Genomic DNA, 23,054 nt, shown 5'->3' with positions numbered 1-23,054 from the left:
TAGTCATATAATAAAGTGGTCACATAAATTATATGAGGTAACAATTAAGAGATGTTCATGCAGCTTAATTATCTTCCTATTAACAAAAAAATAGTTATCATTCACACATAAGGTTCTTTAACAAGCTAGAATCAACAAAATCACCAATATTAAATCAATCCTACCATTAATCAAACCATAGTTTCAACATTGTCTCCCCAAACAGAAGCTAGAAGGTTTTAGCTCATGATTAAGGCAGTAAAACACTCAAAAACGAAATCAATTGGTAAAAACATAGTTCAAACAAGAGATTAGGTAAAGAGTAAACTTGATTTTGCCTTAATTCTCCTCAAAATCGAATGTAGGGTTGATTCTTCACTTTCCAGAGCTTCACCAGCGCTTTCAATCGTATCTTAGCCTCCAAGGGTTCCTCTATATACTAGGTTATCGATCTGAAAGTCCATTTATATAGATTTTCACAAAACAGAGGCTACTCGGCGAGTCCAGTGACCTACTCGGCGAGTCCGTCACTTAAAACCCGTGTACGGCAAGTCAGCGCGTCCAGAATCGCGAAAGTTCGATACGACTCGCCGAGTAGTCGACCCTACTCGCCGAGTCCGTTTGGAATCAGCATTTTCTCAAAACACGAAAGTCGTCCGAAATTGTATCTAGTTTTCAGAACAATTTGAATCTCGTCAATCGGAGTTACGGTTCATGAGATATGGCCAAAACACTGACGAGGGGTCAAGCTGTCCAGCAACATCCTTCTTTCTTCAAAATCCAAGATCCAAGCTTCCAATCGCTAGTTTCGCTTCCTTTTCCATCCGAGCATGTAATTGTTGCTGAAAATGAAATATTTAAGCTAATTAATCACCTTTGGTTCATTATTTGAGATAAAATTAACATAAAGTATTAAGATAATGCATAAATTATATGACTAAATATGCCCATATCAAAATACCCCACACTTGACTTTTGCTTGCCCCAAGCAAAACTGAATTTTAACATACTAATACCACATAAGACAATCCCAATCGAACGCAGCCATTATGCCAAGACCGCAACGCATGCATTTGTGTCTAAAGTTTTTCCTAAGGACCCCCCTCAATTCTAAATACTCACAATCCTCATAAACACTCGCGCACTTCTTTTGAACAATGCTCATTTTATGCATCCCTCTGAATCCATCTGCAGAAAACCTCCTAGCCTCAAGGTATTTTTGGTTGAGCAACCCAAGCATACATAATCTAGACAATTACAACTTTTTGATACCACTATAGAGCTCATTTGGAATTCTTCACTTCTTGGACATTTGATATTGATTTCTTTGAATTCACCACTTTTTGATTTTTGGTATCTTCAACTTTTGAACTTTGGAATTTTTGATCTTTAAATTTACACTTTAATAGCTCCAAAACTCTTTCAACATTTCTTGTAATTCTCTCTTTTTTTTACATGTATCTCACTTTTTTTTTTCTTTCACTCAAAACCTACATGCTTAAGCTAGGGCGCTCAACTTCAACCTCTATTGATTAAAGATAAAAATTTTCCTGGATACATTTCAAGTACACGATGCTAAACATATTGCATCCCTCAAACTAAGCGAGGTTGTGTTTTTGTCCCATGATTTCACTAGAATAAAGGAGGCCACAAATGCACTATAACGTATATTGGCTCAACTAAACATTTGGGTCTTCATAGAATCATCAAATATAATACTAGCATGATCCCTAATTGCTTTACCAAAATTTTCTAAATTAGCCCTAGCAATTTTAACGCAAAAATTTCAAAATTTTCAAAATTTAACTAAAATTTTAACTAATGTAACCAACCCCCTATCCCACACTTAATTTATGCAATGTCCCCATTGCATATTATGCATGATAAAGAACAATAAAAATAAGGAGAGAATTGGAACAAACTCCCCTGGGATAGTAGTGGCGAGGTTGATATCTCTTCTCTTCAGCTCCATCTTCAATTGACTTTAGACATGGGAACAGCTCATCCATGTCTTCAGTTTCAAAATCTCGTGTGGTACAATCTTTATAAAAGCTCCAAATATAAGAGAAAAACTCTTGGAAATGCTCGGAAAATGATCTTCAAAGAATAGAACCAATGCCCATATCAAATGTCATCAAATCTTCAGCTCAAAAGTAAGAAGAATGAGCGACTCGTCGAGTAAGTATGTAGACTCGCCGAGTTGAAGCGTAAATGGCAGAAGAATCATGAATTTTCACATGGACTCGGCGAGTCCATAAGATGCACTCGGCGAGTAGACCGCTGTGTGACAAAAATTTTATTCTGCCCAAGTCCGTTTCTGATGTATGGGGGTTATATAAATTAATAATTTCCCTCATTTTTCTTCAGGGAATAAACACTCTTTAACCCTTCTATCTATTGGACTCATAGCTTGACTCAAAACTTCGTTTCCTCTCTCGCCTAGACTCGATTTCTCGCTTCGTCAGCCTTGACTCTAGACCCTTACATGCAATCCTAAGCTTCAAACTCAAAAGATCAAAACAACACACAAGTAATAGAAAAAGGAAAACAAACATCTAAATTAAATTCCTAAATTACCCTAATAAACTAGAAGTTTAAAAAGAAAAAGAAAAGCAAACTCTAATGACGGGTTGCCTCCCGCAAGCGCTTCTTTTTGTGCGAGTCTTGAGCTGGACTCTCAACTTAATAAACTTCTAATAAAATCAATGCCAATCCATCTGTTGCATTAAATATTTTCTTTGGACCAATTTGTAAAATTTGGCTCTTTTCTTCTAAAATTGGCCAAACGAGCTTGAATACATAAAACCCAAGAATTCTGACAAGGGTTGGGACCGGTCGGGTACTAATCAGAAATGGATCGCGCTTCAGAACTTTCTCCAAAGTTGGAATCGTCACCCCATGCTTCGAAACACAAACCGTAAGAACAGGGGACCATGTCATGGTAATGGTCAAACCACAACTTGGTTCCTGCAATTCAGCTTGTTCTTGTTCTTCGTCCGACCTCTCTGCTAACAACCTTTCCAGCTCCTCCAAATCTCTTTCTGGATTAAATTCTTCATCTTGTAACTTTAGCTCTTGTGACTCAGATTTCTCTTGTGTGTTGGGAAAGATGTTATCTAACCATCTATCAAATTTCTTCAAATCTTCATCCGATCCACACTCCTCATATTCTTGCTCAATTTCCTGTACTACTTCCTCAAGAAAAGCATCAAAAGCATCGAGATTTGGAAAATACATAATAAAATAAAAATGAAATAAAAATTAAACTATATAAAAAAAATAAAAATATATGATAACAATTAGCAAATAAAATTAACTATTTAGAACCGTTCCCCGGCAACGACGCCAAAAACTTGATGTGTGTGAAACGAACTAGTTTTAATCCTACTAACTTAGACACAAAATAAACACACGAAAGGCAATGTACCTATCGATTAGTAATATAGTTCAAGCAAGTAGGGTATCGAACACAGGGAACGGTAAACAATTAAAATAAATGCTAATATTATCTAAATAAAACAAGTTGATAAAAGGTTTTCTATAGTTTTACAAGACTAGAAACTTACTAACTCATACTTAGATTAATTAACTAAAAACTAGATAAGCAAAGATTCAACTAAATTCAATAATGAAAGGAACTTCTGTTTAGTTCAACTCAATTGATCCTATGGTTGACATTATGGCAATAGTGCAATGGATTGATTTTTCTATTGGCTACCGATTCAGGTGATTAGATTCACGTTCGCTGCACTAATCCTTAGAGAACAAACTAACTCAAACAGTGGCCAGTTGTCTAATTTAATTCAATTCACTAGATTATTTATTCGGGTTAATTAAGACTTGTAATAGCTAACTAAATTGGTCCTTTAGTTAACCTCTCGTTGATGGTCATCACACAAGCTCACACATGAATTTACCTATTTTTTCTTATTAATTCTAGTTTCACAGTCGCTAATCCTAGTCATATAATAAAGTGGTCACATAAATTATATGAGGTAACAATTAAGAGATGTTCATGCAGCTTAATTATCTTCCTATTAACAAAAAAATAGTTATCATTCACACATAAGGTTCTTTAACAAGCTAGAATCAACAAAATCACCAATATTAAATCAATCCTACCATTAATCAAACCATAGTTTCAACATTGTCTCCCCAAACAAAAGCTAAAAGGTTTTAGCTCATGATTAAGGCAGTAAAACACTCAAAAACGAAATCAATTGGTAAAAACATAGTTCAAACAAGAGATTAGGTAAAGAGTAAACTTGATTTTGCCTTAATTCTCCTCAAAATCGAATGTAGGGTTGATTCTTCACTTTCCAGAGCTTCACCAGCGCTTTCAATCGTATCTTAGCCTCCAAGGGTTCCTCTATATACTAGGTTATCGATCTGAAAGTCCCTTTATATAGATTTTCACAAAATAGAGGCTACTCGGCGAGTCCAGTGACCTACTCGGCGAGTCCGTCACTTAAAACCCGTGTACGGCAAGTCAGTGCGTCCAGAATCGCGAAAGTTCGATACGACTCACCGAGTAGTCGACCCTACTCGCCGAGTCCGTTTGGAATCAGCATTTTCTCAAAACACGAAAGTCGTCCGAAATTGTGTCTAGTTTTCGGAACAATTTGAATCTCGTCAATCGGAGTTACGGTTCATGAGATATGGCCAAAACACTGACGAGGGGTCAAGCTGTCCAACAACATCCTTCTTTCTTCAAAATCCAAGATCCAAGCTTCCAATCGCTAGTTTCGCTTCCTTTTCCATCCGAGCATGTAATTGTTGCTGAAAATGAAATATTTAAGCTAATTAAGCACCTTTGGTTCATTATTTGAGATAAAATTAACATAAAGTATTAAGATAATGCATGAATTATATGACTAAATATGCCCATATCAATGATCCTTCATTAAATTAAACATTAAAGACAAAAAAACATTCTCTTTTGAAACTGTCACATTCTCTTTCTGAATAATCCTTGTATCAGACCTATTTTAGGGATGATGACAAAAAGAACGTTTTTCAATAAACTCATCCTTAATTTGTCCTTTCCTCTCCCCAATACGTCCCATCCGTTACAACTTCCTCTCCCATCACCCCCTCGATCACCTGACGTATTGACATGCGTCTGACTTTACATTAAATGCAAAACCCCTTTTGGAAATCTCCCAAAATCTCTTCAAACCCGTTTTAATTATGTGTGGCTGAGATTTAATCCAAAATTCATAGATTCCCCCCAAAACCCAAATCGACGTTTTACCCTATCCTTACCATTTACCTAGGGTTAAACACTTTTTCACCCCCCCCCCCCCCTTTATAAACCCATCTTCTTCCCCAACAATACTTTACATTTTCTGAACATCGATTCTTTCTCCCAAATTCCTCAAAACCTTCAAAACCTTCAAGAACTCTGTTTTCTTCTCTCAAATCTTCAACAATGGTGAAATCAGGTGCATCAAAGAAGCAATCCAAGGCTTTAGGTTCTGTAAATCCAACAGGTTACGACTCTCCAACAATCGCTTCAAGTAATTTCAGAGCAATATTTGAAGATCATCCTTCATATAATGCTCCTATCAAGCTTATGATCAAGTTTCTCAGGAACCACCCTCTGTTCGGTCCATTCGATGCATTTACAGACGTTGTTCCAGTTTCTACTCTATTCACATGTGCGTTCTCTGCATATCGCCCAATGGAAAACCCCCAAGAAGTTCACCTCAATCTCATGAACGATTCTTTGGTCATCTTGTCCAAAGAAAAGTTCTTAAATGCCATTAATCTTCTGGTTCACCCTTCCATCAAGATTTTCTCACCTTCAATGGCAGACGTTACATCCGCACTCTACCAGATGGGGTATCCGAAACCAATTCGAGGGATTGGTGAGTTCAAAAAGAATCAGCTGCCTGCGGTATGGTAGTTTGTGTGTCATTTTGTCATCCGCTGCCTATCCGGCAGAACCGGAGACATCGACAACATGGGACTGAAGCTACTGGAATTGGTGTGGAGCATCTACACAGGGCACGACGTAAACTATGGACAAATCCTTTGGGACGACTTCCTCCAATACATTCCCAAAGAGAACCCAAGGGAGAACCCAACCGAGCTCACATTTGCACGGTTTTGGTCACTTTGCATCTCAGACTTACATGCAGATGCTGGAATAGACATGGGTAGTGACATCAACTTTTTCGTCACTAAGGATCTTAAAAGGTACAACCCTTCTTCTGATCAAACGATATTTGGACCGATCCGCAGACTCCCTACTCATATCCTTTCTTCTCTTGGTCTTGAGACTGCTGATGTCTCAGACCACATTGAGGCTACGGAAGGTATTGCCCCATACCCTCCTACCCCGCCTCTTCCATCCGCAGCCATTATCCCTGAGGGTACCGCTGTCCCCTCTTCCACTACACTATCCAATCTTTCTCAAAGAAGAAAGCAGTTGGCAACCAAGAAACAAAGAACACCCAAGAAGGATGCTCCTAAACGAACCGCACCCACCAAGACACGCAAAACAAAACCTGCCCCAATCATATCTAGCAGTGATTCAGATGAGGATAGGCATCCAATCTCTATCTTCAAGAAAAGGAAAATAACCGATACCACTATCCATATGCGTGACCGGACCGATGTTGAAGCCTCTCAACAGGCTCCAGTAGTCCTTGGGGTGCCCGCACACCCATTCGACACCACCATCATTTTCCAGACAGACTCAGAAAGTGAGTCTGATTCTCAACTACGTGGAGACTCCCCCCCAGTACACTCCCAAGAGGACGACACTGGTTCACGCCCTAAGGTCTCCAGGGCTTCCCGACTGCATTTCTTTTCACCAGAGGAGTTGCGCTCCATCCTTCTTTCTGTCACCCAAACACTACAAACACCTTCCCACCCGCAGGGCACTTCTTTCGCCCATGCCAGAACTGAGCAGAGGCCACACTTGACCACGGGTCAAGGAGACCGAGGAAGCTCAGGAAATCCTACTCTGCTTTCATCTTTTACAGGTGGTTTAGGCACGGTGAGAACAAATGTGCAAAGATCCGTGGACCCGAAGGACACTTCGGTGCGCTTTGAAGGATTTGACCACGATGCATCCAATGACTCTTGGTTACAGTACAATCCGGTAACTGAGTCAGACAAGAAGAAGTATGATGCGTTCCAAAGGGCTTTCCAAGCCCGCAAGGAACAACAAATCAAGCAGCAACAACAGAAAGAACAGGAGATCCAGTCTGTGGCTAGATATTGGGCAAATGCCATCAGCAATGCCAGTACCGTAGCCACCATTCAAAAAATTCAGAACTAGATGGATCAGATGGCTGAAACAATTTCCAAAGCTCAAGCTTCAGGTGCAGCCGCAGGTACCTCCAAAGTTCCTCCTACAACTCCCATTCCATCTCCCAGTCCTACAGTCAATCCATCACAAGACGAAGAACCTGCAATCGAACTCAGTTCAGCTCCCACCTTCGGTCTTGATGATGAAGACATCCAAGAAGTAAACAAGCCAAGCCCTTCTGATGATGACCTCATGATGTTTGAAGAAGAGGAGTCCAGTGGTTCTCAACATTCGACTTCCAAGCCTAAAGAGAAGAAGAAAAAGAAGAAGAATGTTGTCACCCGGAAGGAGTTCATGAGCCTTCAAGCCAAAATCGATCAGATCCTGGCTGCGGTCCAGCCTACTCAACCGCAACCTGAAGACACTCCAGGACCGCAGTCACTGATTGAAAGAATAGAGCGTCTGGAAACAAGGGAACGCATGGCTGCTGAACGAATCTCTCTCAAAGTAGAGATGGGAATCCGGTCCATTGACAATAACCGCATGGCTGACCACAAGGACTTCATGGCTGCAGCGGAACGCCTCATTACTGAGGTAACCGCAATCAAAACGGATCTTCAAGCGGCCATCGCGGATCAAGCTTCTCAGTCTCAGAAATTGATAGATGAGACTCATACTGCTTATGAGTCCACTATCTCTGTTCTTCAAGCAACCATCAACAGACTGCAGAAATCCCTTTCCTCCAACTTCCATGGCCCTGAGATCCTCCAGCTCACCAAATAAATCCACAAGTTTCTCTTCAGCTCCTCCACTCCAAACAACCAACATTTGGCAGAAGCTCTCAAAGCTCAGTTCCAAGAAGTCTTCGACAAGGTGGATGGACTTAAGCAATGGCTTGAGGAAGCACCGGGGTTGCATCCCTCAAGAGGGGGAAGTGATGAAGAACAAGAAGTTCATCACTCTGATACTTCTATTCATCAGAGTCCCCCCATCATCACTGAAAAAATTCCCACACCACCGCAACCATCTCAACATACTCCATCTCCTCACACTTCACCTCCAAAAGATACTCCCAAAAAGCCAGAGACTCCTCTGCACTTCAAGAATTTGGCTGAAAACATGTCTTCTCCTAGCACCACAGACTCCCCTGTCACCGCTCAAAGGAAGCATGGTTGGAAAGCAGCCAAGCTGGCAGAGTTAATTTGGAGAGAATGCGGGTTTGACACCATGATGGATGAGTCCTTGATCAACTTGGATCAATCCGCACCGCAGGCTCCTAGACGAAGATTACAGACCGCACCTCACTTATGCTGACCCCCCTGCTGATGGATACTGGGATATACCAATTTCTCCAAATGCCAAGTACTTCACTGTATTTGAGCAGTTTGACCAAAGTCTTCCAGATCACAAGAGACTGCCAATGGAGTTTGAGAGACTTAGTCTTTTTCATGCTAAACATGCCTCCTCCATTGAAAACATATGGTCTAACGACAGACCATCCGCAGTCAAGAACTACAAAGTCAGGAAATTTATGAAGGCTGACTACATCCAGTATACCCTCACCAGAAGGGAGCATGACTACATCCGTACCCAGGCAGACTTTCCTTGTATGAATCCGGAAGAAATCTTACTTATTGCCAGGGTGTTCCAAAACAAGTCAGAAAAGCACCCTAAAATGCAGATAGCGCTTGAAAAAGCCAACTCTTTTCTCAGGGATACGGTCTGTGACTTTGCCAAGATAGATGCGGATATCTACCCCACCATCCTCAAGAAGTTTGATCTCCCAACTTTTGAACCTGTGCCAATGCCTTCCGAAGGCTTCCAAGAAAGATCTCTAGGCGCAACAAACTACCCTGAACTTGGAGTCATATTCAAAAGGAAGACTGACAACGTCAAATATTTCATTCATATGACTGCCATGCACCGCCTGACCAAGAAACAACTTGACATCTGCCGGACTGCAATTGAAAGATCTAAGCATACTACCGTAGAAGTCAAGTTCGAGATCACAAGAAGAATCACATGGTTGGAAAACGTCAGGAAGTTCTGGTGGATTTTGATCAAGTTCCTCAAACTTGATAGCTGAACCGGAGTTAAAGAGGTCACTTAGGGGGAAATTGTTGAATCATAAAAGTGACCCTCTTGAACTCAGCTACCGCAACCATCTCAGCTACCGCAACCATCTCTGCTACCTTCTTGAACGCAGCTACCGCAATCATCTCAGCTACCGCAACCATCTCTGCTACCCTCTTGAACTCAGCTACCACAACCATCTTTCTACCGCAACCGCTTCAGCACCCGGAGTCAATCTTGTTCATCAGCAACCGTATTAGCAACCTGAGTCAGCTACCACAGTCAACTTAGCTAGATTACGTTATTTGTCTTTTATGTAATACACTCTATTATCCAGTATGCCTTGCACGACTGCTTATAGAATTGTAATCTAGTGTAGTTTCTAAGTCTCTATAAATAGAGACTTACTCTCTTTGTATTTAATAGAGATAAAAAGAAGGAACCGATAACTTATGAATTCTATCTGAATACACATTCTGAAGTTATCTCTCTTATCTTTCTTCACTCATATCTTCTTACTTAAATCTTATCATAATCCTGCTGATCATAATCCCTCTTCGGAGCAAGTCTTTAAGACTTAATCACTAAGCTTGATCTTCCTTATTAACTTGGAGTGAATGCATTCCTTGTTATGAATCAGCTTAAGTGTCTTCTTGATATAACAATTGCTGTCATTTCCATTCCTTTACATTTCCGCAACTAACTCTCTAACTATCTAACTATATTATTGTTGAGCTTTTAGATCCTTTGAGATTAACTATTCCGCATTATACTTGTTCTAACTTTTGTTCAAGTGTGTCTCCAAGTTTTTCTCTCAACAATTAGCATAACACTTATGCTCCTACTAGCTTTGACATGTATCCAGAAAACAGCTGGACTTCTAGAAATCAATACTTTATTGACTTTCTTACCAAAGTTCAGATTTCTGATACGAGATGCTTTGATAAAACTTTATCAAAATCATACACCCTTCCTTAGATAGCTCACATGTGTGTCTAAACAATTCTAGAACTATGAAAAGGGATGTCGTAATCATAGTCTCAATTGCTTAGACCTTTTCCATTTCTCACAAGTCCATGTTAGTGTGCCGGTTAACCACACACGCTCTACTAACGACTTTGAGACTGAAAATATCATAATTGCTATCTACTTAAAATCTACTTAGTGAAAGTGTTTCCTCACCATCATTTTCATGAATCGGAGAGAAACCTTATGCCACTTAGATTTTATGGTGTATGTGTTCCTTTCCATGTGAATTTGTCAAAACCATAATCACAAGACAAGGTTAGTGACAAATCCAAACTCATATGGACCGAACTTGTGCAGTCTTAACTTCTTGCCACCTGGCAACACAAGGGCCTACCATTTATTTCAAGTTGTTATGCAACCAACTGAGAACTCTCAGAACTCATATGCAAAGCCAACTTTAACTGGAATGGGCACAAAATTAGGAATATGTCAACACGATAGGTTATAAAGCTCACGTCGTGTGCTAGTGATAAACACAAGTTTTATTCTTGATTAGTTCTTGAAACTATTTCAAGATCTTTTAGACTCCTACTGTCCTCTTGACCTATAAGACTTTCTTGCCAAATATTCAAGAGATAGTGTGTATTCTAATCAAGACAAACACTTCACACAATTGGCCTTAGTTGGTCTTTGTTTTATCCAAAACAACACAACTTACCAACTTCAAATGTACAAGAATATAAAACTTTTACTCTTACATTCGACAAGTGTTATAAACCTTGTTTAAGATGTGTTACTCAAGTTACAATCTTGGAATTTGATTCTAAGATTTGTTTTGGAACGAAGTATGAATCATCTTCTTGATTTAACCACTTCAACAATTCATAACTCCTCTTCTTAGCTATCAGAATGCATTTAGAGGATGAATTGTGATAAGGTCTCTTAATCATTAAGAAGATCATATAACATGATACTAAAGTACTCTCCCATCTTTTCATATTTGAGAAACTTTTATCCTTCTGCCTAATTTGATTATTCTCATTCGTTCTGCCATACATCGAAACTTTTCCAATGTTTCAGAATTATACTTAAACTTGTAAGTATAACCATATTTACTAGACTTTAGTAAATCATGACGAATAGTCTTATGAATCTTTTGTGGTAGACTCTGACCAGTGCACAAGAATTTGTACTTGATCCCTTAGTCCTTCACTTGAGTCACATATACATGTGAACAAGCAACTAGTCTTAATTTTTCCAAAAAATAAAAATTCTCATTCATCATACTATACAACTTGCATGATTCCAAGTTTCGGTCCAACTGAAACTTGGGTGATGAGAATCTTTCCTTGTTTGGTGAATTTAGACACTACCACAAATGAAAGAATCAAATTCATATTTCCATTATTGCTATCAGTGGAATCATATAAACAACCTTTTTTTACAAATGCCACTGTAAGGATATTTAAAATGAATAAAATTAAAACCTTTTTCTTTTATTTTAAACTTTGTGGAAAAACTTATTCTTACAATGCATATGCAAATGAAAAACTTGTTGTTAATTATTCCTAAGCAATGTATCATAACTCCTAAGCAACAGCTCAAAGTTCTGATCACCGAACCATGCAATCGAAATCCATCTTCGCGATCAGAATCAACATATACTTCCTTTACGCTTCCTCACTATTCTTTGATTATTAAAACATCAACATGTGACCTAGTCACATCATGTAATAAGAATCTCAGAATAGAAACTTAACAGAGTTAGATAGTGACTTTTACCTGAAGTAGAGTCAAACTTCTTGACTTGATCAACCTTATGATCTTTCAGGTAAATAGGCAGCTTCGCAATCAATGCTCCTTCCTTTGGCAATAGAAACATATGAACCCTTTGGGAATGGTACACAAAACTATCTCATACTTAGCCTTTCTCTTTACCATTTGGTCAACCGAGTTGACTATGGCCGATCCCTTTCCAATGGGAAGAGAAACTTTTTCTGGATTTTTCAATGTTACCATTGTCAATGTCCATGGAAGTTTGGGAAGTTGATCTTCTAATCAAATTTGCTTTACCAGTGCGCCAAATCATTGCTGATTCAGCAACACCTAGCAAATAGATAAGATCATTAAGGGTCATGTCATAGTCTGTTTCATAGTAGTCCCAAAGGAACTCACTATGTGACTTAGAAAGTGATTGAACATCCATCTTTCTTAGTACTTTGACACCCAACTCTCCCGGCTTGTCAATATGTGACTTCATCTCCAAGATGCGATCACACATAGACCTTGCTTGCCAATAGGGCTTGAGTGACCTTGAACTTGTGGGTTAGGAAAAATAATTGGAGGAGGTGGAGGAAGTGAAGTTCCAAGAGATTTGGGAAGATCATAAATGTCTGAACTAGACATCTTTTGGGAGATATTCAAGATAGTTGATCTAAAGTCCTTAATATAACACCCAATATGAAATATTAATGCTAGGACCTAACATAATATTTTATAACTTGGAAGAGGGATGCCGTAATCCAGGCTATAAAATATTTGAAGGTAGGTGAATGCTGATTCACCAATTTCCACCATGAAAAACGAAATAATTTATTAGGTTTTAATTGGTTTTGAAACTCCTAGATTCTTTTGAGATTCATTGAAATTTTCAATGGCATGTTTCAATCTCGATTGTGCCCTTCAGGTTTTGTGACTGGGATGCCGAGGATCACAAAACAAGGTGTGAAGTAACCATGCAAATTACTTGGTACTCTTAAATGTTTATCACTCAACCGATGTGCCGGTTAACCACACACGCTCCACCAGCCTATGATAAACTTTAAGAAACCCTTTTCCTACTTTGTTAAAACTAGTTAGTGTGCCGGTTAACCACACACGCTCCACTAACAGCTCAAACAAATTGCAAAGTGTAGTTTCATGGATTAGCACCTTATTCACATTTTCCTAAGTAACTAAGATTGGGAATTTATAAGTGTTTAGTTACTTAGTATTTATCATTATACTTATAATGAAGGGAGAACTATAGTCCTTGTCCTACCCGTTCGGCTAACGACCCTTCACCAGTCAAGGAAGCGGTGGGTGAGAGTGGACACCCATTAAACTGCCATTTTATAGGCAGTAACCTTATACCCCCCTTATAGACCGGCTTCGTGAATGAGGCCTAATAATGGTAAGACGACTTGCTCTTATACATATATATATATTATTAACTTATAATATTATAAAGTATAAGGGTTGAATTTTAACTTTTAAAATCCTAAGGGATTAATTTGGAATTAAAGTACTCATGAAAGAAAACTTTTCAAATTCCAAAACTTGAGGGCAAGTTTTGAACTATTCAAAAACTTTTCAATTCCATAACTTATGTGTTTAAAATAGTTTTAATTCAACAAACACTTTAAGTTCCATAACTTGAGGACAAGTTATGGAAGACTTTAAACTATTAAAAGAATATGACTTTTCTTTATTCATAACCTATGGAAATATTTATGAGTTTTATGAATCTTAAATGTGACTTTTCATATAACTTGAGGACAAGTTACAAAAACTCATTTTAGAACCAACTCTTAGATTAATTTGGATTAAAAACTACAATTTCACATAACTTTTCTATTAATCTAAGCAACTCATAAGAACAAGATACTTTAATCAAACTTTTTCATGTAATTAGCCTAACCATAAAACTAATACAAAACATGAATCTATTGACAATTATCTTTGAAATTGGATTAGCATGAACATTACCACATCAAAAACAGGTTTATAAGTTGAAAAACAGCTTAGGGTAATGTTCCTAGTCTAATTCCAGCCAAAACAGTCGAAGATATGCCGTCTGGGGGTCCAACTCGTCGAGTGCACGAACCAACTCGGCGAGTTGGATGAGTTTTGCCTTGGACTCGTCGAGTCCCTTTATGGACTCGGTGAGTCTGCTGTTCAGACAGAAAAAAACTTCGATTTTTCAGCAATTTTAGCAAGTATAACAAGAAAACAAGCCTAGGCTTTGATACCACTGTTGGGTTTTGAGCATTCTAACACTCCTAAGTGTACATGCAACCCTAAATACCTTGGATCTATGTTTTCTCTATTATACATGCAAATATGAATATTCCAAGGTATTACCCTATCTATCATACAATCTTTGATACTTGGGTAATAAAAACAAGTTAGAATACATACCTTTTTAGGTAGCTTGATTCCTTGATGCTTAAGAGCCGAGTCCCCCAAGTGTGTCACCTCAAATGGTTCACACAACATCAAAATACACTTGGAATAACTTGAGAGAAATGATACACTTCAGCAAATCGGCTAGCCCTCACCATACATCCATAGTCTTTCATTGTCTCTCATGGTTTCACATGGTGGTCGATTTTGACAAGAATAAGATGCTTATATAGTGTGTCAAAATTAGGGTTACACCATGTAAACCCTAATTGTCATGGCCTTTCATTTCCATGATCCATGGGTACAAAAACACCATGGATCATCCATGGAGCCTCCTATGGGTTTTAGCCCAACCAGATAATCCATGGAGCATTAGCCCACTATACAAGTATGGATGATTTACACAATCAACCCATATATTTAATTAGTCTCCTTTTGATCACTTAATTAATTCCAAATTAATTCTTGATCAATACTAATTAAATAATCTTATTAATATATTAGAACTTATAATATATTACCAAACCTTAAGTGTTATTTCTCTCATTTTAGTCTATCCAAATGCATGATGCCATGCAACCCAAATGGACCATGCCAATCGGGTCAAGTACATACCAAATATAGTTATGGACTTAGACACTAATCCAACACTGTTGACTTTGACGAAGGTTGACTTTAGGTTATTTGGGGTTTTTTGAGTTGTAGGATGATGTTATGCTGCTTATACGTTAGACTGGTAGATCTGTACGATTACCTGTATTAACTAGTGATATGTTAGACTGGTAGATCTGTATGATTACTTGTACTTGCTGGCCATTATTTATAATTATATATGTCAGCATGTTATTGTGTTGTGGGGTTGAGGCGGTCCTGCTTTGTGTGGAAGGCCAAGATACCTTGGCGGTCCAGTTGATACCGTAGGCCCAAGGGAGCGGTCGAGATTATGTTGTAAGTTGAGGAGCGGTCCAACTAGTAGCTACATGCTCGGTGGCAGTCCAACCTAGCACCGCAGGCCTGGTCGCATGCATTATATTATGTTTTTGTGTGTGGTACTTCAGGGGAACTCACTAAGCCTTGGATTACAGTTTGTTTTTATGGTTTCAGGTACATCAGAGGACAAGGGCAAAGCGAAGGCGTGGTTGTGCACATCATCCTAGATTTTGTTACTTATGATTTTGGGATACTGTGATTCATGATTTTTGTTTTAGAAACTATGTTTTGGTGTAACTTATGGATTCTAGAATGGTTTTAAAAAAAATTTCTTGATTTTTGGGATGTTACAACATCAACAAATCATAATATGTTGAAGCTGCCGACAAACATGTTTAGTCATGCCTTTTCTTTACCCCGATCCTCAAAATTATTTGAAACATTTAAATCCACAACTGTGTGCCAAAGGTTGGTGAGTTTCCAAAAATATCACATACAATAGAAAACAACTAAACATATATAACAACAACGTGTTTGCCTCAACCCCGAGTCCTCAATGACTCAAATATAGTATAATCAGGCCCTCAACGACCCTGAGTCTTCAGGTACTCTAATACAACATTTTTGGCTCATCAGCAACCCTGAGTCATCAACAACTCAGATACATGCATGCAACATATTTGGGTCATCAACGACACTACGTTATCAACGAATCAGATACAACATATAAACATACAACAATAAACAAGATTCTACCAGTACACCAACATATTCAGTTCAACCAAATCATTTATGATATCAATCATGCATTGAGAAACTCAGCCCACAAGTATATTGAAAAACCACCATTGCATGTGAATACTAACAGACCGGTCTCACACAAATCAATGGTCGACCTTAGTTATCACATAAAACCCTAAAGTTTGACCCATGGTTAAACTAAGACAAAAGGTCAACAAGTAAATATATTGGTCAAAAGCGCACTACGCTTTCTCTTAGGCACCCGTGCCCACAAAAGTGTCACACCCCCAAACCAGAACGACAGAAACGTTCGGGGGCAGAGGACGTCATGTCAAGTATCACAACACATGCATTATAGTAATCAAATTACAAACAACCATTGCATTAATAAGTATAAGTTTTACATAATTGTTTAAACATTACATATTCAAACATCAAAGTAGATATGGTAAAAGAGAAAAGACGCAACACGGTACTAGGCTATCTTCTCAAAAGCTTCAGGAGTGTACCTGTCTACTGGATTCCTGAGAATACAAGTTATTTTGAAAGAGTAGATCAACATTTAAGCTGGTGAGTTCATAAGTATTTTAGTTATATAAAGTATACTCTAAGTTTTTGGAAAAGTTCGCCGGTTTCTCCAAAAAATCCTATATTTTCTGATGTGATAAAATGATAACCACAATAGTTCCCTCTGCAATTACTTAGTTTGTACTAGTTATATATAACCTAATATCAAACAGACAGTTAAATGTGTGAATCTGTCCTAAGCCCACAACCAAACAAGGAACAGGAAGTAAGGCGGAAGTCACACATTTCACCGCCTATCGGATATTACTTATATATAACTCTGATGTATAAACTAAGGAATTATAGAATTAACCATTAAAGGTCCTTTATGTTATACTAGTTTTGACAAAGTGACTGATTATGTTCCAGAAAATCCTATATTTTCTGCTTTACAACTAATAAGTAGTTTTAATCCCATAAAACCGTTCTATTTAAGTATTATTGTACTTATAATAAAGTTTAACATAATTTTAAATATCCATAAAATTATAAGAAGAATGTTTTCCTTTTTGTTGGTGAAAAGTAGTTTTAAATCCCCATAAACCGTTCTGGGAAGTAGTTTTAATCCCCTAAAACCGTTCTGTAAAGTAGTTTTTGAATCCCCATAAAACCGTTCCGTTTTGTTTGTGGAAAGTGATTAATACAGTAGTATTTCTTAGAAATAAACTACTGAGGAATAACTACCCTAATATTAACCTGGTTAATTAGGGTTTAAAATGTGATAAAGTTGTAAACATACTAATAGACTAGAATGAACACGACGACCTTCCGGTGTCGAAACTGAATATGTGACATTTGTCACCCCATGGCTGGTCTGGCGGACTGTAGCTTACAGTCAGGATGTGGGATTGTCAGTCCCATATACATCTATACACAGAATGCCCGCTCTCCCTCCAGGAGACTCTGGTTACAAGAATGTAACATAGCAAGTATATTGCTATGTCCTGAAGATGTACCATCACATTTTAGTTTGAGTAAAGATCGAATTATATCCTTTTCTTGACAAAGTAGTTTAGACCTCGTATACTTATCTAGAAAATAGATTTCTCGTTTGTTTCATAAATTATACCTATTATAATTTATACGTTCTATCTGATTACCATGATCTCTCCTGAAAGTACCCCTTTGCTCAGCATGATACAAAGATAATGATACCAACTGAGTAATGTATATAATTAAGAAGGAAACGACCTTCGGACAAATAACCCCACCTTGACCCCACATCCAAACAAGGAAAAGGAAATAAGGCAACTCATTAGTCCTAAGCCCTTTAAGTCTTATTTATATACTTATACATATATGAACATGATTTTAACAATTATAAGTTAAAAGAGTTATAAATACATTCTAAAGAGTTTAACGGTATCTTAAAAGAGTTTATGTGATTTTGAAAAGAGTTCACATGACTTTAAGTAATTATGGAAGTATTGGAAAATCCTTTATTGTAAACATAATAGTTCAAAGCATAAGGAAATCTTTTATGTGATTGATATCACATGTATTTACTAACACAATTAGATTGTGTTCAACTTGTATTCCCCCTAAAAAGCATTTAAAAGGTAGATTATAGGGGTATGAACTCACCTTATGTTGGTGATTCAATGGAAGATACGGTATAGGATGATAAGTTTCACGAGTGAAGTCCCGAGCATAAACGGATCCTACTTAGCATATAATAATATATATAGTTATACAATTAGTGTTTATAACAACTAAAGTGTATAGGAAATAGCCTTAGGAAGTAGGGAACACTTACAATGAAGTGTTAGAACTAAAAATGAGAGGCTGAATGATGATCACGACCAAGAGTGAAGGGTTCGCGGCCTTGGGATGCTTCACGGCCCAAGAACATATGAGGGGTTCACGGCCAAGTTTGATGGGTTCACGGTCGTGAACTCTTGAAGATCATGAAGATCATGAAAAGAAGTGTTGAATCAAGGATGGAATAAGAGGGTTTCACAAGAATAACAAGCAAAAGGGAAGTGTTTCTTACATTTTTTAGGAGAAAGGAGGGTTAATGGTTGATGATACTTGAGAGAGAATAGGGTGATTCATGGTTGGAGGATGTGAAAATGAGGAGAAAAATGGCAACACCCCTATATATATGTGAGGGTTCACGGTCCGAAGGGTTCACGACCGTGAACCTCGTTTGCGGTCCGAAGGCAGTGGTGGCCGAGAAGCGTTCACGGTCCGAGGGTTTGCGACCCTCGTTCACGGCCGAAGTCTACTTGTTCTCGGTTGTGAGGCTGTTGTCCGAAGGGAAAGAAAGAATAGTCTTCGGACTTCAAGCTTCCACCACTTAAACATATAACACCTTCAATACAAGGTGTACACATTTATAAAACATTAATCTAACCCATTTAAGATAGGATAAGATTTAATTTGACTTTAGTTGACCCAAGTTAGACTTATATTGACTAGGGTTGACTTTACTTGAAGAAAATAACGGGTTGTCACATCATCCCCCCGTAAAAGGGAATTTTGTCGTGAAATTAAGTCTAAAGAATATACATGGACGAAGGTGAAAGGTACGGATACTCATGTTCCATTTGATCTTCCCATTCTTAAGTGGAATCCGGTCCTCGCTATGCATCTCAGCGGACCTTCACTAATGGGGGTAAGGATCTGATTAGTCCTATCGACTTCGGTGTCTAGGATTTCTATGGATTCTTCAACGAAGTTGAGGCTCTCGCTTACCTCGAGCTAATCGAGTGGGATAACAAGAGTCTCGTCGGACAAACAGGTTGAAAGGTAAGGACGTGGAAGGTAGGGTGTATGTTATGGAATTCTCGAGGTAGTTGGGGTCTATACGCTACTGGATCAACTCTAGTAAGAATCTCCAATGCTCTTATGTACCTTGGATTTAGTATTCCATGCTTTCTGAAGTGTATCATGCCCTTCCGGGTGAGACCTTCACATGACAAGGTCACCAACCTGGAATTCCAAGGGTTTTCTCTTATCGACGACGTAGCTTTTCTGTCTAACTCTGGGAGCTTCACGTCGCTCCTGGATTTGTACTCTCTTCTTGGTAGTCTCTCGGAAGATATCCGAACCAGCGAAGGTGTTGTCTGGAAATTGGGTCTCTAGTTAGTTGCGTGTCACCTACTTTAGTCCAGTGCAGAGAGGATCTGCACTTGTGACCATAGAAGGTTTTGAATGGAGCAACTTTAAATTCTATATGGTAAAAGACTCGACTACTTGATAAATGGATATCCCGTGCTTTACCAAAGTCAATCACATATACTCTTAGCATGAATTCTATTGCTTGAATCGTTCACTCATTCTGTCTGTTGGTTAATGGATGGTAGGCTATGCATCATGACTAGCCTGGTTCCCAAAGATTTATGAAGTGACTGCCTGAACTGGGAGATGACTCTACTATCTCTAGCGGAGATAACGAATATTGGAACACCGTGCAGTCTAACTAACCTCTCGGAAACCCATTCTAAGTAACTTCTTTATTTTGCTTGCTTCCTTAAAATTGTAGGAAGTGCGCGGATTTGGCTAATTTGTCGACGATCACCCAAAATGGCATCAAGTTCACCTGTTGCCTTGTGTAACTTGATTATGAAGCCCATTGTAATCCGCTACCATTTCCACTCAGGTATCTCCGGTTGTTATAGTAAGCATGTGAGCTTTGGCTCTGAAGTTCATGATAAGACTCATACTTGGCTCATCCATCATCACCTTGTGTATACGAGTCATATATAATTTAGATTGACAAAACGTTTGAATGGATGACCCTGCCCCAAGTCCACAACCAAACAAGGAACATGAAATAGGTCGGAATCACACATTCTAAATCTTGTTGAGTCTAAATTATATACCACTCTTGCGTATACAATTAGCAGCGATATATTAACCTAATGAGTTCTTAGTCTCTATTCTTGGACTTGACATACGGTTCAAGCGATCTTCCTACGAGATCTATTGGGGATACTTTGGTGGTTACTGACTTCTGAGACTTCTTTGGTGCATTTCGCTTCAAGTTTTCTATCTAATGAGCAGGCTAGAAGGTGTGGTACCCCTCACACGGGTACTTCTGGAGTCTTGAAGTGAGAATTCATATAAGGGTTTTCGTTATGGATTGGAAGGATTTCATCTGACGGCTGATTAAGGAAAAAGTTCTTTTACACAACATAAGAATTTTTCACGGTAAGGACCAAGCCAAACCATTTCAGATGAGGATGTCGAAAATTCTCGACGAAATAGATATTAAGTCGATCTGGAAGGAATGATTACTAGGATGATGAACTATCCTATGTACACAAGTTTTCAGCGCTTCTGGTTTTATTCTGTTATTATTGCTACGAACCCCCTTTTTGATTCGAAATTGGAGGTACTAACAATACGAGGGTTCTGATAATTTGAGATAATGAACTTTCGTGAAATGATCCCTATTAGGTCTCTCCATAACCGCTTGGTGTACACAAGTCATGTATAATTAAGATTGGTAAGACCTTTGACTGAGCAATCCTGCCCTAAATCCACAACCAAACAAGGAACAGGAAATGAGGCGGGATCACTCACTCTAAATCTACAAATCTTAATTGTAAATGACTCTAATGTATACACTAAGCCATCATAGCTTACCTGTTAGGGTTCTCAGTTTTTATATGATTGTTGTGATTTGGTTCGAACGAGAGAGTAAATATAATTATAAGTAATTATTGGGGTTTGGAAGCGTACCAAAAATATAGCAGGGTTCTTTGATGCTTCCCCATTCTCTGGGGTCAAACTCCTCATGCTTCCCCGTCGTTCTTCTCTGTTGGACAGACCCTCTTGAAATGTCCTATTTCACCACAAAGGTGACATATTGGAATGGTCCCAACATTAGTAGTTGAAGTGATGAACTCGACCGGAGTCCTACAGAAGCGGGCGATGTTCCCCTTCATGTTGTATCTATTGCAATGCAGCACTCGGCAGACTCCATGATGATGGTAGTTGTACTTGCTGCAGTGTGGGAGGTTTCCTAAGTACAACGTGGTCGGAGTTGGGATAGCAGGGTTGATGGGGGTATTGACTGCCCCAACTTGTTGCCCTCCAGTAGGTCCTTGAGTTGAACAACTCCTTTTCTCGTTCTCGAACTTTCGTTTCAGGATATTAGGTTTGAGGTCCGGAGTGTCTGTACGAGTAGGCACTTGTTGCTGAAATTGGTTATCACCACGATCGATATTTCCGATAACATTTCCACTAACATTTGTGTTGTTAGCTTTAAGGTGAGCCATGACAACTGCTATGGCTGATGTGACTGCAGCTTGAAACGTAGCCGTATCTATCTGAAGGATTGGTGTTTTATCGGAGGGTTGGTTACGTTTCTTCGGAGGCATGATTCTGTTACACGATAAGAAAATGAGCTCGTGAGCGACTATGGTTGGCTCTAGATGTATTCTAACCATTTATATATACATATAAATTTGTCGTTTTGTTATTCAGCTCTCAATGTTTCGACCTATATCCCTATGATGCAGTCTTGGTAAAAGAGTAGAAGTAAGTTTCTAGAATGGTTATCAGACGAGTGTCATCCGAACTAAGTTATCTTTGGTTGGTGGATATCATGTTCCAACTTCCGAAAAGATCTGAAAGTAATTCATAATAAAGTCTACATAAAATAGACTTATGAATTTGAGAAATAATCACTCTCAATTGAGATTTTGTGATCCGATTTATTATTATTAGCCATGTCAGGGAAATATGATAAGCTCAAAACCTAATGTGAGTAATGTAATCACTAACTCACTAGGTTGCATTATTTATTAGTAATTACTGTGACGGAAAGACACTCAAACACTTCGCATGTAACACGCGTGGTTTTCCTCTGTTCTCCGTTCTATTCTGGGCTGTAATGATTTGTTCTCTCCTGATATCTATATGGTGTCCTTCTCCTCCGTAGGTATATTGAATTCCTGATCCGTCTTACTTCCGATTCTGACACTGATCCCCATTACTTCATAATGAAGAGTTTGAATCCTGGAAGTTCATGCGAACCTCTCATTGGTGTCCTTAATAGGGTAAGGGCACTAAATGATTTCTATAGTTTCTTTACTTTTCATCTGTTTCTTTCTCATAATTCTCTTAATGAAACTCTACTGGATCCTCCTTCACTCTTCTATTGAATGTTGGAGTGACATCATCTATCTAAGTGCTTTATACGAGGATGGGAATGTCTAAAGAACCTATGAGAAAAATTAAATTTTTACGAAGGTGATCCTTTCCGGTCTTTCTATAATCACATAGTGTGTACCAATTATATATAATACGGATCAAATAGACCTTCGAATAAGTAATCCTATTCTAAAACCATATCCAAACAAGGAAAAGGGAGTAAGAGTGAAAATCAGATATTCTAAGTCTATAAAATCTCAACTAT

This window comes from Lactuca virosa, chromosome 7, assembly GCF_052849685.1.
Source record: "Lactuca virosa cultivar CGN04683 chromosome 7, Lactuca_virosa_CGN04683_v6, whole genome shotgun sequence".
Lineage (NCBI taxonomy): Eukaryota > Viridiplantae > Streptophyta > Magnoliopsida > Asterales > Asteraceae > Lactuca > Lactuca virosa.
This window is presented reverse-complemented; position numbering follows the sequence as displayed.